Raw genomic sequence first — 5,120 nt, 5'->3', positions numbered from 1 at the left:
TTCGGTGAGACCGAAATGTTACAAAGGGAAAACAGAGAGTTTACATTGCAATCTCGGTGGGAACGATCGCTCATCTCGGTGGGACCGAAATGTTATGAAGGGAAATAGAGAGATTACAACCCCATCTCGGTGAGACCGAGATCCCTATCGGTGAGACCGGTTTGCCTAGGGTTTGTGGCAGTGGCTATGACATTTGAAACTCGGTGGCGCCGGATAGGAAGAATTGGTGGGGCCGAGTTTGACTTTTGGTTTAGGTCATATGTGGATGTGAGAAAGTAGTTGAGGGTTTTGGAGCATATCACTAAGCATTTTGAGCAAGAACCTCATTAAGCAACACCTCATCCCTCCTTGATAGTATTGGCTTTTCCTATAGACTCAATGTGATCTTGGATCACTAAAATAGAAAATGTAGAGTCTTGAGCTTTGAGCTTCAGCCAATCCTTTGTCCTTATCATTTTGAGGGGTCCACTTTTCTCATCCATGCCATGCCAATCATTGAGCTTTCCTGAAATATTAGTCTTGAAATAGCATTAGCTCAATGAACTATATGTTGTTAGGAATTACCAAAACCACCTAGGGATAGTTGCACTTTCAATCTCCCCCTTTTTGGTAATTGATGACAACATATAGATCAAAGCTTCGACAAATGATAATAAGACTGAAAAACATTGTCGCTTTGAGAAGTATGTGAAAAGCAAGAGCTCCCCCTAAATTTGTGCATAGTTTAAGATTTGCTTTGGACTGCAAATGCACAAAGAGTTAGGATCATGGGTTACTCTTCCATGTCACATACATCTTGGTGTAGCGCTCAAAATGATAATAATTAAAATACATGCACTCATCACCAAGCAAAGTGAGTGATCATATGGAATATAAAAGGATAATGTCATCCAACATGCATAAAGGTAGTATATGATCAAACACATGATCATCCAAGCAATCACAAAGTATAAAGTATCTCAAACGAGCAGATAAAAAAGTTCAACCACCAAGGAGAAACGCAAGAGAGAACAAAAGCAACACTCTCTCTCTCGAAGCCTATGATCTATACATTTTCTCCCCCTTCAGCAACAAGTTACCAAAAAGTTCATAAAAATGCATAGTGCTAAATCGACTCTCAGGCTTGGTATTCAGGTGGTGGTGTAGACAGAAATCCAAGGATGAAGGCGTCAGTCGATGTAGATGGAGTTGGTGGAGTAGGTGATGGAGCTGGTGGCACTGAAGCTGTAGCTGGTGCAGATGAAGTTGCTCTGGTGTCTGGAACAGGCACGACAATAGATCTTTGTCCTCTGGGCACTCTAGAAAAAGCATCATGGTAGACTTGCCCTTCTTCTCCCGCACTTCATCCTGAACTTGCTCAACGACTGACTGGATCTCAGTGACCTTCACATCTAAGTCATAAAACTTCTGCTCCACGATCCTCTCCAAGCTCTCCTGGTTTCGAGTCAGGGTAGCCAATCCCTTCTCAATCCTTAGAGTGGAGGCAATCAAGTAGCCAAGCTGATCTTGCTTGCTCTTCAGAAGATACTGAGATGCCTCTTCAGCGGTTGGCATCTTTGCAGCCCTTTCCTTCTCCTTCTTGGCTTGTGCGTGCACAGAAGATGGTTCATTTTCATCCATCACCACAGTGTTGTCCTCAAAGTCTGGGTAGATGGGTAGGTGCTCCTTGTCCAGCAGATATGTGCCAGTGCCCATCTTGGAGTTGATCAGCTCCTGGATCTGTGGGGCATACCCACAACTCCTCTTCTGATCTGCAACTGTCCTCTTTATGGTTTCCACAATTAGGCTCATGACCTTGAACTTCTGTGGAACATAAAAAATGTGCAGCAAGTTGATGGAGTGACCTCTGATCATCTTGTGATCACCTAACTTTGGCAAGAGAGTGTGCCTGAGGATCCAGTTGATTGTTGGCAAGCCTGACAGAAGGTAATGTACTGATCCAAACTTGTGTGTCTCAAGAGTAGCATCTGGGATCTTTTGTACATGTGTGCCATGGTGTTGTGATCCTTCTTCTTCTTGGCATAGACATCCAAGCCATATTCTTGTTCTTCTGGGGCATTGATTAACTGAGCCCATCTACAACTGTTGACTGGTACCTAGTGCCTTCAGACATCCAAACAATCCTTCCATCTGGGTAGAAATGAGCTGTGGAGTAGAACTGCATGATGAGCTCATCATTCCACTTTGTGAGCTTCTGAGCCACAAACTCATCGACTCCACACGCCTTGAAGATGTCATATACACCAGGGAAGTGATCATCATTTTCCTCAATGAATTTCCAATCAACCCATCTCATGTCACACACTATTGGCTTCTTGTCAAGCAACACTGTCTCACAGAAGTCCTGTTGTTCCTTGGTATGGAACCTGTAGTCCACAGTAGTTCTTCTTCTGGTGGCATATGAATCTGACTCTCTCCATAGCCTCAATCCTGAATCCTTCCTTATCTTCATGTTCTCAGCTACTGGATGAGTATCATTGTGATCTAGAATTTTTGGCTTCAACTTCCTCAAGACATATGACTCATCATCTTCTTCTTCCATTGTAGCTTCACGCACTGGGGCCTTGTTCTTTTCTGCTGCTGGGATGTTCCTGGTGCTTCTCTTGGGTGCAATTTTGGGTTTTGAAGCAACTGGCTTAGGAGTTCCTTTGGGCTTAGATGGAGCAGCCCCTGCCCTTATAGCATTTCCCATAAGCTTTTGAGCTTTGGGTGCTGGTGCTGCATCCTCTTCCTCTTCCCCTTCTTCAGAGTCTTTCATTATTGAAGATCTCCCAAGCACTCTGGTGGTGGTCTTCTTGACCCTCTCTTTCCTTTTCTTTTCTGCCACAACCTGCTCTTCGGGTGTAGATCCCAAAGTCTCTTGAGTGGATGTTCTGGCTTTTGACATGGGAGCTCTCTTGGCAGGAACCTTTTGCTTCATCCCTGGCTTAGTGGCAGCAGCTGTGCCATATTCCTTTTTCAGGACTTTCCTCTTTGAGGTGGCCTCTTCCTCAGTAGCCACATAGTCCTCATCCTCATAATCTGAGGTTTTCTTCTTTCTGATCCTGGTGGCTGCCTTAGGCAAGTTGCTGGGTGTGCTCTTGCTTCCATCATCTAAGCTACTGGAGGGACTGGTGCCCTCACTCATCTGAACCTGCTCCTCATATTTGTTCTGACTGTCACTCTGATCTGACATAATGCAAACACTGACAACAGACCCTGTGGATGGATTATAGATGAGGTAGAGTGGATGAGCATCACAAAGTGTAGAGGTTTTTGCAAAAGAATGAATCAAAAACTTAGTTTTAGTTTTCCACAGAAAGCATTTCGGATCTACCAATTTGAAATCTCGGTGATACCGAAGCAGCTGTTGGAACCTAAACTAGTGAACTCGGTCAAACCGAGTCACGGTTCGGTGGCACCGAGACTGCTAGGGTTTCACAAAGACTCGAACTCGGTCACACCGATTTGCAATTCTCGGTCAGACCGAGAATCACATGTGCAATGGCCTGAGCCAAATCGGTGGAACCGATTTCAACAACTCGGTCGGTCCGAGATGGTTTCGGCGGAAACCTAACCCTAAATTTTCAATCCACAACTAAACTACGAAGTGATTTCGATGGATAGAATAATCTCAATCATGGCAAGATACATGGCAAAACAATGTGTTGGGGAATCGGAGTGAGAACAGCACAAAGATCAAGTCCATACCCTAGTTCGGCGATGGACTTGCTACGGCGGCAACGGCGGAGACGATCCCGTTGACGGCGGCGGAGACCAGCGACTGGAGGCGGCTGGCAACGAGGAGGACGATCCGGAGACCCAGGGAGGCAGAGCAGGCTGAGCGCGGGCGAAGAGGTTCGGAAAGTTTTCCAAATTTTGGCCCATGGGTATATATAGCCTGACCCTGTCGGTGTGACCAAGTGGAACAACTTGGTGGCACCGAGATGCATAACTGCAAGCAGTTACTGCAACTCGGTGTGACCGAAAAGTTCAAATCGGTTGCACCGAGATTAAAAACCTAGATCGACTTAGTGATCTCGGTATGACCGAAATGGATGAATCGGTCAGACCGAAATGCACAAAGAAGTTTTGTAAGTTTAAGTCTATGACGAGTCGGGGACTCCGAGTGCTCCTCACACAGAGTGGTTCGAATCTGACTTGATCAAACTTTGTGATGCAGCATGAATAGAGTTTGAGATGAGAAGAGCATAGATAGCTAGAGAAGGTTCTTAGGCATTCTTGTCCATCCACTTGGCAAGAGAAAAGGAAACCAACCAATCAAAACAACAAGTGGATGTCCTCGAATGAGTAAATTATGCAACCAACATGCTCACACAATAAAATGACAAATGAAATACGTGGCAAAGCATGCACAAACAATTCTAGCATCTATCAAGCAATTGGCGATGACTAGGTCATCTATATATGAGTATATTGACTTAGGAGTCAAATGAGAACATTTGATCATAGGTCATACTCATCGTTTAAGCATAAGTGGGGTTACCACTTTTACATAAAGCGTTGTTGTGTTCACACCATTAGAGTTGCTTTAGCTCAATTCTTAGAGTAAAGCTCCCCCTAGATGTGAGATCCCCCTAAGAGGGATGAACTAACCTTGGGTTTTGTCGATGATGACTTCATGTAGGTGTTGAAGATGTGGATGCTCTAAGTTGATGTAGATCATTTGGAGCTATCCTTTGGAGTGAGTTGCACTTTCAATACCTACACGGGTTAGTCCCACAAGGAACAAACAAGGATATCCATAGACATAGAGTGATGCACACACAAGATGATGTCTATGAGAGCATTATGTTACCTTGTCCCTTGTCTTACCAACAAGAGGGTTTGTGACTCCTTGAACTAGTGCAAGATGTGGAAGTTGATTGCACTTGTTCTTGCCAAGATGATAAGAGTGAAGTATGTTGGCGGAGTCACCCTCAAGAACCCTCTAGTTCTTCTTCTTCGGGATCCACACCATCTTGATGGGAATCCTCGGAGTTGTAATTGTACTTGATGAAGTGGAACTTGATGTAGTCTTGGGAACCCACTTGACCAAGGCCTTAGGAGCTTCTTCAAATGCATCAATTTCCTCTTGAAGCTTGTCCTTGCCTTTTTCCTTGTGGTCTTGTGGTAGAAGA

Source organism: Triticum aestivum, chromosome 2A (genome assembly GCF_018294505.1).
Source record: "Triticum aestivum cultivar Chinese Spring chromosome 2A, IWGSC CS RefSeq v2.1, whole genome shotgun sequence".
Taxonomy (NCBI): Eukaryota; Viridiplantae; Streptophyta; class Magnoliopsida; order Poales; family Poaceae; genus Triticum; species Triticum aestivum.
The sequence above is the reverse complement of the archived record's forward strand: the minus strand, read 5'-3'. Positions refer to the sequence as shown.